At 43.4% G+C, this 11,937-nt stretch overlaps 1 protein-coding gene across 4 annotated transcripts in view; it reads left to right on the top strand.

Moving 5' to 3' along the window:
• The first annotated feature begins 57 nt into the window (after window positions 1-57).
• Window positions 58-11,937, top strand: part of BIRC7 (baculoviral IAP repeat containing 7) — a 28,775-nt gene continuing 16,895 nt past the window's right edge. The window contains exon 1 of one of the 4 annotated variants that reach the window (XM_073309153.1): window positions 58-328. The gene's annotated coding sequence lies outside the window, so the exon portion shown is untranslated. The remainder of the gene's footprint in view (window positions 329-11,937) is intronic. The other 3 variants (XM_073309156.1, XM_073309157.1, XM_073309158.1) reach the window with 3 other exon arrangements.

Raw genomic sequence — 11,937 nt, 5'->3', positions numbered from 1 at the left:
GGCTCTGCTGCCGGGTTGCTTCGCGCCCCGCCCCCCCGGCTTGGGCTGCTCTGAGTGGGGAGCAGCAGGGCCTGTCCCCCCCCCTCCGGCTTTGCGGGAGCTTTACATGGGCTCTCCCCACCCCAGGGCATGGCCAGGGAGCAGGGCTCCTGGCTCTGCACTGCGGCCCCCCCCCCCCCCGGCTGGGTCAGACAGTGCCCCCAGACCCTGGGCTGGGGCCCCCACGCGGGAGATCAGCTGAAGCCCATGTTCTGGGCCGTGGCCTTTCGGTGCAGCTCGCAGGGGCCTACCCGGGGCGCCTGGGGACATGCCCTTCCGTGGAGCCTAGGTAGGGTGACCAGATGTCTCGATTTTATAGGGGCAGTCCTGATTTGGGGGACTTTTTCTCATACAGGCACCTATGACTCCCCACCCCCCCCCCCCACCCCATCCCGATTTTTCACACTTGCTGTCTGGCCACTCTAAGCCTCGGTGGCTGTCGGGTGCAGCCTGTGCGCCTGGGGACGCGTCTAGCCCAGCTTGTCCTCCCTCGCAGTCCCTGTGCTGAGGCTTAAAGGCAGCCTGCATCATTCTACGCGGCGGACCTAGGGTCTGGGTTCAAATGCAGCCTGCATGGTTCTGTGCCATGGCTGTCACGTGGGGTACCACTTAGGGTTGCCAACCTCTCCAGGAATTAAAGATTAATCTTTAATTAAAGATTATGTCATGTGATGAAACTCCAGGAATAAGTCCAACCAAAACTGGCAACCCAAGGTACAACCCGCAGTGTTCTGCTTGGGGGCAAATGGGCAGTTTTAAACTGTTTCCCCCCCACACACACTCACACCCACACACACCTCTGCAGTCCATGGGATTCTACTCTGCAGCACCCATGCTTGGAGTCAAATGCAGCCAGCACAGTCTGTACCTCTGGCTCTGAGCTTGGGATCAGATCAGCTGGCTTGCTGTGTTCGTGTCTGTTTCTTGCAGTGGTGTAGCCTTTTTGCTTGCGGGAGGTGAGAGACAACACAGGTGAGTGAGATAATATCCTTTATTGGACCAACTTCTATTGGTGGAAGTTACAAAGCTCAAAAGCTTTTACCTTTCACCAGCAGAAATTGGTCCAACATATAATCTCACCTACCTTGTCTCTCTTACGTCTTTTTTTGTCATACATTTTACCTACCACAGCCAAGCCTCAAATTGGGACCTTTTAATCCATAAGCAGCAGCTTCCTTTCTCTTCTTTTCTCTGTCCCCCTTTTGTCTTTTTTTCTTGTGTTTTCTTTTGAGGTTATTGTTGCTTTGGGAAGGCTTTATTAACAGTGAAGTTTACAATTTTCTCTGAAGGACATGAGGTCTGTGTCAGTCTTGCCTCCATCCTCTGCCAAAAAGATGTTCTGTAGTCCTAGCAAACAGCTGAGAGAGCTCTGTCCCCACTTGTATGAGTTTAACATTTTCGTAGTTCCTATGGAATATGGTTATCAAGAGAGATCGTGGGCTAGAACAGTGGTTCTCAACCAGGAGTCTGGGGACCCCTGGGGGGCCACGAGGAGGTTTCAGGGGGGCTGCCAAGCATGGCTGTCATTAGACTTGGTAGGGCCCAGAGCAGAAAGCCGAAGGTCTGCCATGTGGGACTGTATCCCGGGGCCCTGAGACCCACCATTTCGGTGTGGCTGATGCTGAAGCCTGAGGAACTTAGCTTCATGATGCCCCTTGTGGTGTGGAGCCCTGGGCTCTTTGGTGTAGCCTCTTTGCTACCCCCAATGCAGGCCCTGGCTTTTATATGCGGAAACACAGTTGTGGCACAGGTGGGCCGTGGAGTTTGTATATCATGTTGGGAGAGGCCTCAGAAAGAAAACGGCTGAGAACCCCTGAGCTAAAAGATCCGGTCCTTACCACTGCTTTACAGAAATGTTTGTATTAGCAGTCATCAGCACTGTGATCCTGTTTTTAGATCTGATTAATTAATTTTATTTTCCTGTACAATAATATTTAAGTTGCTAGTTTGGAAAAAACTATGGGTGACATCCTAACCACATTGAAATCAATAGGAAAACTCCTTTTGGTTTCCGTGGGGCCAGTATTTCACCCTATAGCTTCTCAGGGATTCTTATCTAATAATTTATCTTTGTGCTGATTAAAGGTAAGGAAATGAACTAATATAGTAGAAGCATGTGCTAGGATTTATGTGCAAAGTTGGAATGATGTCAGAGTTGAATCCCTGCAGTTCTAGAGAGAGGCCTGGCATTTCTTTAATGAGAGGTCCAAATTAATGAAAACAGTTGCCTGTTTAGTTCTGGCAGCTGAATTCCAGAATTCATCTGAATTCATTAGCAGTTGTATCTGGCTGCTTCTCTTCATAGATAATGATATAGTATTTCAGAGATGGGCGGGACGTTTAATAGCTAGAATTGCTATTTATTATTATTATTTCTTCTTTGAATTGTGATAGTGCTTAGGAATGCTAGTCATGGACCACAAACCCATTGTGCTAGAACAGAAAAATAATCCCTGCCTCAGAGGGCTTACAATCTTTTAAACGGCTGTGTTTCTATAATGTGAAAGATCTAAGGTAATGTATTTGATACCATAATAGCAAGGATTTATATTTGCTTTTATCTTAATCCTGAGGGCCAAATCATGCTCTTTGCTGGCAACACAAGTGTGATGGGGAAAAGGACACTGAAAAATCTGCCTGTGTCATCATTATGGTGTTATTTGTATTGCAGTAGTGCTCAGAGGACTCAGCTGAGTTGGGGCCCCCTTGTGCTAACCACTGAACAATGACGGTCCTTCCCCTGAAGAGCTATGATCTAAAATCATGTGGAGCTTCAAACAGAGGCATTATACCTATAGGTCACACAATCCACCTAATGCCCAAATATAGGATTCCTCCTCTAATTGGTGGAGAATCTTGTAAAACTGTATCAAAAACTGGCATCCTCCATGCACCCAACTAACAGTGATGTTGAGAGATAACCACAAAGGGCTTGCAAATTATTAGTTCACCATTCTCACCTTGTATGAGGCACATGTAGCTGCAGGATAGGCAGCATGAATGACCCAGTAGCTAACATCGTGCCATGTAGCATATCACCTAATATTTTATACATGTACTTGTCATCTGGCTGGAGAATGGGAATAGATGAGGTTGACAGGACAAGCTTTAAGATGCACTGCTGTTTATGCCCAGAAATCTGGCTTCTCATTAAGGTATCATACAACATGCAGGGATTTGCTTTAATCATAGCCTCTTTTCAGCGTGAAGATACCTTCTTTTGGTAGATTCCCCAACATACACATGCAGGATCTGGACCTAGTGTAGAGTGAGAAGGGGGCATTCTGGGGCAGGGCAAGGAGGATGTATGACCAAGGAAGATTCCACGACACACTTGCACCAGGGAATACAGCTCAGAGTTAGGGAGTCGCCACCAGCCCCCAGCTGGCCCTCTATCTCGCTGCCTGCAAGCAGAACTTAAACACAGCTGAGACTCTGGCTTTTAATATTTTGCAATAATGTAGCACCTTCCATCAAAGGATGTCAAAGCATTGTATAATCATTAATTAATTCAGCCTCATAGCATCTATGTGAGGTAGTGGATTATTATATCCAATGTATAGTAGGGAAAACTGAGACTCAGAGATGTGAAGTGACTTATCCAAGTTCACACAGGAAGTCTGTGGCACAAAGTGCAAAGGACCTTAAAAGAGTTCTCATGGATTCCCAAGGGTATAAAGCCCAGAGGACTGTTCTAGCCAGCAGAAGTTATAGAAGTCCTGTTGCTACTCCAGCTGGCCCTGTGGGCTGGTTTTGACCCCCAGCTGCTGCAAGTTTAGAGGAGGTGTAAAGGTGGCTTGGAGTCATGAGGTTGGTGTAGAGGATTGTGCCCTACTATTTCAGACTCAAAGATGGAGCATCTACAAGATACAGTATATGTCTAGTTCTAGTTTTGTGAGGATATTGCTTCATGAGCTATACTTCTTCCACACAACTTTCAAAAACAGTTTTGCACTGTCTTTAGGACAGAAGTTTAACGTAATCTGGAAATAAAACCATTTACAAAAATCAGCTTCAAACCCACAGCCAAGAAAAACCACCCACCGCTAAGGTAAGCAGCAACAAGATTCAGAATGAAACTGATTTGAAAGAGAGTTGCATAATGTCTTCACGTAGGCTGCCCCACACAATGGGAAGTAACACAATTTCTTTGAGAAAACAGAGAAACAAAGGACTTCCCTCTCTTCCATTAAAATCGTCTCAAATCTCACAAGAGTTTTGTGTGAAAATTGCCAAAAACAAGACAGGTTTTTTTCCTTAGACGTTACAGGGATTTGCTGCAGATTATTCTGCATTGAAATCAGGAGGGTGATATTAAACAATACTGCATAGAAAGCCATATTCTAAAATTTTTGATGGGATATGACAAAGAAATGGGCGAAACGAGGATTTTCATAATTTGATGCCAAAAATAAAGGCAGACACCAACAAATGCTAGATGTCGTTTTTCCTTTTTTCCTCCTGTTTTCGTGTCATTGCCATGCTGTTCTGTGAATGCAGGGGAGGGACTCAGTCTCATACAAAGAGCATGGCCTGTTGACATTATCATGTAATCATTATCAAGCCTACTTGCTGTTCATTGCAAGGCAGCGAGACCCTCATCATGGTGCTGCAGCAAAAGATGCGTAGCTGGATAGTGTATGACCACTATGGTTTTCCAAAGATACCCACTCCATCTCTCCAGCTTTATCACTGATAACTCAATTGTTCTTATCATCTGCTAGTTTCCATTACATTATAAGGATAGTCCATCTTTGTCATGCTTTTTAGGACAGTATCACCCATGTTCCAGTTCAGCTTCTTCACATTCTGCCGGATGGCTTTCACATTGGTCTTCTGTCTTACCTTCTCTATCATGCCCACTGTCAGATATCTCTTGAGTCAGAGGGGTCTTATTCTCAATTTATTTGCATGGGGAGAAATTAGTTGCTAACCTAAGTAACACAAGAATGCCCCTCATTGCCAGTCACCCAAATGCCATTCAGGCAACTGGGCATGTCTCCATAAAAAATAAACAAGTTCCAGGCTATATCATGGTTTAATTGGAAAACTGGCAGTTCTGTGTTCCTCGCTGGCTGATACTCTACCAATTAGAAAGCAGGATGTGCTCCATTAGATTGATAATAATGCCTGACAAATCCTTCTTTAACAGAAATTAATGGCTGAATGGTAGCACTCACATTAGTCACCAGCTGATGGCAGCTGTCAGGGTTCCTTCCCCACTCTGAACTCTAGGGTACAGATGTGGGGACCCACAGGAAAGACCCCGTAAGCTTATTTCTATCAGCTTAGGTTAAAAACTTTCCCAAGGCACAAATTCTTCCTTGTCCTTGGACGGGATTGCTGCCATCAAGTGAGTTAGACAAAGATTCAGGAAAAGGACCACTTGGAGTTCGTGTTTCCCCAAAATATCCCCCAAACCCCTTCACCCCTTTCCTGGGGAGGCTTGAGAATAATATACCAACCAAATAGGTAAACAAGGTGAGCACAGACCAGACCCTTGGGTTTTTAGGTCACTAAAAACCAATCAGGTTTTTAAAAACAGAACTTTATTATAAAGAAAAAGTAAAAGAAGCACCTCTGTAAAATCAGGATGGAAGATAATTTTACAGGGTAATAAGATTTAAAACACAGAGGATTCCCCTCTAGGCAAAACTTTAAAGTTACAAAAAACAGCAATAAACCTCCCTCTAAGCATAGGGAAAATTCACAAGCTAAAACAAAAGATAATATTTCACATTTCCTTGCTTTACTTACAATTTTTGTAATCTAGATGCTTATTTGAGGTCGGGTTTTAGGAGAGGATTTTTTTTTTTCTGTCCCGGTCTCTCTCTGTCCCAGAGAGAACAACAAAAGACCCCACTGACAAAACCTCCCCCCACAGATTTGAAAGGATCTTCTTCCCTTATTGGTCCTTTTGGTCAGGTGCCAACCAGGTTATTTGAGCTTCTTAACCCCTTACAGGTAAAGGAGGGATTTTATGCTGCCCTTCGCTGTATGTTAATGACAGCAGCTTTTTTTTAAGGAGTTATCAGAAACTTTTGTTTAAACAAATGTTGTTTGGAGTAGCTGTGCCCTGTTTTAGGTGAAAACAGAAGAGAGCAAAATAGAAAACAAGAATGGATTTCATTTAACTATTTTAGTTAAACAATTTTAACAAAAACAAACCTGATTTTAGAAAACTTGGCTGGCTATCTTTTACAACAATCGCTTTAAAGAGCCACTGATTTAACTATGGATGGATGGCATAGAGTGCCCTCTTCTACTAACAAGTCACAGCTGCCACTCAAAATCTGCACATCGCAGTACAGAATTGCTTCATTGTGGCACAATTGTCCCAACTCTAGATCCATTTAAACTGTACCATAGGACCCAAAAGCAGCGCAGCTCCATGGATTGTAAGGGGCAGGGAAAGGGAGCCAGCCAAGCAACCTCAGATTCTTCCACTGCCCCGAATCTACAGGCTAATACATAGTAAGTTACCGCATCCCCTTCTGCAGTTTGGAACCTCCATCCTCTTGAGGGAGGATCCATGTAAGGGATTACTGATGGCACAGTTCTTGAAGAAGCTATGCTGTCCAGGGGCCAAAGGGAGCGATTGAGCCAGGTGCACTTTACTTCTGGAAGGATTGTTTCTGGGTAGGGAAGAATGGAGCCCATAGTTTTACAGTCCGTTTGTGGCATCAAGCCAGTGTATCCCAACCTCACTCTTCTCACTCTCTTTGGGGAGGCCAGAGCTGCAGTTAGCAATAGCCTAGAGCAGTTCCTGTGCTCAGGGAACACAAAGACTGTGATTGTGATCAGCCCCTCAGCATGGGAGTGGGGAAGATTTGGTGGGTGAACTCCTGGCCCTGTTGGCGTCAATTTCTAACATCAATTTGGCCAGGATTTCATCTTTGGTGTCGTCTTCTTTGTTCAGCCAGCCCTGTGCAGATGCAATCCAGCCCTTTATCCTTATATTGAAAGAAAAGACATGTCCTCATGTTCCCTCCACTTTAAGTGATGAGAGATAGCCAGGAACTCTTTCATCCATTTTGGTAGATTTCTTAGTCTGTAATTTTCTTTCTGTGCGCTCACTTGCTCCCTGCTGCAGTTGGTTTCTCCTTTGGCTTTAGTTTTTTGTTCAGGTTCCCCCCACCGACCCTGCACTTCCTCTCTCATTTGCTTCCCCAAGATAGTTTTTTCTCACACACAAAACATTTTTCTCCCACAGTCTACATGCTGACAGGTTTCAGAGTAACAGCCGTGTTAGTCTGTATTCGCAAAAAGAAAAGGAGTACTTGTGGCACCTTAGAGACTAACCAATTTATTTGAGCATAAGCTTTCGTGAGCTACAGCTCACTTCATCGGATGCATACTGTGGAAAGTATAGAAGATCTTTTTATACACACAAAGCATGAAAAAATGGGTGTTTACCACTACAGAAGGTTTTCTCTCCCCCCACCCCACTCTCCTGCTGGTAATAGCTTATCTAAAGTGATCACTCTCCTTACAATGTGTATGATAATCAAGTTGGGCCATTTCCAGCACAAATCAAGGTTTTCTTCCGCCCCCCCCCCCCCCACTCTTCTGTTGGTAATAGCTTATCTAAAGTGATCACTCTCCTTACAATGTGTATGATAATCAAGGTGGGCCATTTCCAGCACAAATCCAGGGTTTAACAAGAATGTCGGGGGGGGGGGTAGGAAAAAACAAGGGGAAATAGGTTACCTTGCATAATGACTTAGCCACTCCCAGTCTCTATTCAAGCCTAAGTTAATTGTATCCAATTTGCAAATGAATTCCAATTCAACAGTCTCTCGCTGGAGTCTGGTTTTGAAGTTTTTTTGTTGTAATATCACAACTTTCATGCCTGTAATCGCGTGACCAGAGAGATTGAAGTGTTCTCCGACTGGTTTATGAATGTTATAATTCTTGACATCTGATTTGTGTCCATTTATTCTTTTATGTAGAGACTGTCCAGTTTGACCAATGTACATGGCAGAGGGGCATTGCTGGCACATGATGGCATATATCACATTGGTGGATGTGCAGGTGAACGAGCCTCTGATAGTGTGGCTGATGTTATTAGGCCCTGTGATGGTGTCCCCTGAATAGATATGTGGGCACAGTTGGCAACGGGCTTTGTTGCAAGGATAGGTTCCTGGGTTAGTGGTTCTGTTGTGTGGTATGTGGTTGCTGGTGAGTATTCGCTTCAGGTTGGGGGGCTGTCTGTAGGCAAGGACTGGCCTGTCTCCCAAGATTTGTGAGAGTGTTGGGTCATCCTTCAGGATAGGTTGTAGATCCTTAATAATGCGTTGGAGGGGTTTTAGTTGGGGGCTGAAAGTGATGGCTAGTGGCGTTCTGTTATTTTCTTTGTTAGGCCTGTCCTGTAGTAGGTGACTTCTGGGAACTCTTCTGGCTCTATCAATCTGTTTCTTCACTTCCACAGGTGGGTATTGTAGTTGTAAGAATGCTTGATAGAGATCTTGTAGGTGTTTGTCTCTGTTTGAGGGGTTGGAGCAAATGCGGTTGTATCGCAGAGCTTGGCTGTAGACGATGGATCGTGTGGTGTGGTCAGGGTGAAAGCTGGAGGCATGTAGGTAGGAATAGCGGTCAGTAGGTTTCCGGTATAGGGTGGTGTTTATGTGACCATCGTTTATTAGCACTGTAGTGTCCAGGAAGTGGATCTCTTGTGTGGACTGTACCAGGCTGAGGTTGATGGTGGGATGGAAATTGTTGAAATCATGGTGGAATTCCTCAAGGGCTTCTTTTCCATGGGTCAGTCTACATGCTGTCTCTGTTAACTTCTCAGCCCTGACTCTTCCCTATCTCCAGCTCCATAGGGAGTTCTGCTGCTTTCACTACACTCTCTGCAGTTTTCTTCTTTTCCTCACCAACTGCCCAGTTTTAACTGACACCCCAGTTCCAGAGTTCTCCTTTTCAAAAATGCCCAATTCTACAACTATGATTAAATAGTCCCAGACAAAAAGTGCATCAAGATGGAGTGAAGGTTGTGAGGACTGCCAGCTGCTTCAGGATGCGAAATATTTCAGGGATGTTGTAATTATTCAAAAGTGGTGATACCATATGATAACTATACATTTATGATTAAGACACTAATATTTGTGGATCCGTATTAGATTAAATTATTTTTAAAGGCACAAGTTCCACTCCTATTCCTCCAATCCCTCTACCAGCCCAAGGGACTGATGGGGGAGAAACACAACAGGTGAGAAACCCCAATGTCAAAGGCAGAGAGAAGTAAGCAATTGTTAGGAGGGGGAAAGACAACTAGGAGGAAATAAGGGGGAAGGAGGGAGATCACAAGGGGTCTTGTTAATTTTCTCCTTGCAGAAGTCAGCATGATCCAGGTCAAAGGGGGCAGTGAGGGAGAGGGTCATTCCCAGCTGCCCAATTCCCAACTTCCCTGTCCAACTGTCCTTCCTAAATGCCAATCCCAATTGCTATTCCTAGCTACCATTTCCAGTTACCCAAGTCTCAACTGCCATGAAACCTTCTGGAACTAAATGAGTCCAATGTTCTATTACTGCTTATCCCCTAAAGGCTTTTTGGTGTTTGAATAGTACCTGTCACCTAGTGGAATTTTTTTGATAACTTTCAGTATTTCTTCTATAACACATCTTTTCAGTGTGTTGTTTCTCTCATTATTTTAGAGCTGGTTGTAAAGTGGTAAGTATGTTTTATGGAAAAAAATCCTGAATGTTGGGGGGAGAGAGGGTTGAAATTTTTCATGAAAAATTTCTAAATGTTCAGATTTTGGTGGCGAAACTCCCAAATAATGGTCAATGTTTGACTTTTTCCCGCTTTTTCTTCTCCCCATTTTCAGTGACAAAATGGAGGCGGGGGGGGGGGGGGGGAGGTTGGGTAGGGAAGAAAAAAGGGAGGAAGGGCAAGAAAGAAAAACCACTTTTTCCCTTTTTGAAAACCAAATAATTTTTGCTTTTCGTGGAAAAAAAATCAGAAAATAAAACCAATTTTTTCAATAAAATTTTTCATTTTTTATAAAAGGACCATTCATTACAATTTCATATGAAAATAATTGAGCTTCTCTGCTACATATTGAAAAGCTATTCTTTACAGCTCACTGGTTCCTGTAGTCATTGCTGCTTGTGAAGTTCTGAACCTTAGGATGAAACCTCACATTTGGGTGCAGTGTAACATTTCGGATGTCACAAATTGACCTTAATAAACTCAAGTGGGGAATATACTACAGGAACACGAGCAACTACCACTCCAGAAAGAGATCTTGGAGTCATTGTGGATAGTTTTCTGAAAATATCCACTCAATGTGCAGCGGCCGTCAAAAAAGCGAACAGAATGTTGGGAATCATTAAGAAAGGGAAAGAAAATGTGACAGAAAATATCATATTGCCTCTATATAAATCCATGGTACGCCCACGTCTTGAATACTGCATGCAGATGTGGTCGCCCCATCTCAAAAAAGATATATTGGAATTGGAAAAGGTTCAGAAAAGGGCAACAAAAATTATTAGGGGAACGGAACAGCTTCCATATGAGGAGACATTAATAAGACTGTGACTTTTCAGCTTGGAAAAGATACGACTAAGGGGGAGATATAATAGAAGTCTGTAAAATCATGACTGATGTGGAGAAAGTAAATAAGGAAGTGTTATTTATTCCTTCTCATAACACAAGAACTAGAGGTCACCAAATGAAATTAATAGGCAGCAGGTATAAAACAAACAAAAGGAAGTATTTTTTCACACAACGCACAGTCAACCTATGGAACTCCTTGCCAGAGGATGTTGTGAAGGCCAAGATTATCACAGGGTTCAAAAAAGAACTAGATAAGTTCATGGAGGATAGGTCCATCAATGGCTATTAGCCAGGATGGTCAGGGATGGGGTCCCTGTCCTCTGTTTGCCAGAAGCTGGGAATGGGCAACAGGGGGTGGATCACTTGATGATTACCTGTTCCGTTCGTTCCCTCTGGGGCACCTGGCATCGGCCACTGTAGGAAGACAGAATACTGGGCTAGATGGACTTTTGGTCTGACCCAGTATGGATGTTTTTATGTTCTTATGAAAAGGTTTTTTTAACAAATTAGGACCTGACCTGCAAACACTTACGTACGTAATTAACTTTACTATCATGAGTAGTTTTCTCACTGTAGAAAAATTAAACAAGTATAGAAATTTCCAGAGTTCCTTCATGCCCCAAATTTCTCTCCTCTCCTTGTGAGGGATTTGACCAGCTTTCTTCCCATAAAAAGAAATAGAAGGCCAGGACTCATACTATAATTCTTTACAGTTCAACAAGATGCTGTCTGCAATTGCAATCTGATAGGTATCCGGTCACACTTCCTCTTCTATTTGAATTCTAAGCATGTTTGGTGATTGCAAGTATTTGAATATTATTATTATTATTGGGTCTACACTATTCATCGGGACTAAGCATGTTAGTTTCCTGTTCTTCAAAATCACAACAGGATTCTGAAGGCATTTCCTGTATCAGGATTTCGGGTATCTACTGTGCTTTTCAAACTTCTCCTTTAATAGAGACTCTGTTCCCCAGGTGTGGCCTAACAGCTAATCATATTGGAGTCTGAGTAACTCCCTTTGCTAACACTGCTTGCTGCATCAATGCTATTGTAAATATTACAATAGATAAAATACTTTAAAGATTGTGAGGTGTTCAGTTAGTACTATAATGATTAGGTTATAGAACTATCTAAGTTTGATAGAATATTCAGGAGGCAGTCTTATGGTCAGGACTCTTTGGTAAATCACATAACCACCTCTCTGTACTTTAGCTTACCCATCTATACAATGGTTATAATAATATATACCCACCTCACAGTGGTGTTTGGCAGGCTTAATTAATGTTTGTAAAGTTCTTTGAGCTCTTTGGATGGGCAGTGATTTATTATTAATTG

The sequence above is a fragment of the Lepidochelys kempii genome, chromosome 13, assembly GCF_965140265.1.
Source record: "Lepidochelys kempii isolate rLepKem1 chromosome 13, rLepKem1.hap2, whole genome shotgun sequence".
Taxonomy (NCBI): domain Eukaryota; kingdom Metazoa; phylum Chordata; order Testudines; family Cheloniidae; genus Lepidochelys; species Lepidochelys kempii.
Note: the sequence above shows the minus strand (reverse complement) of the source record. Positions and strands in the feature narration are given on the sequence as shown.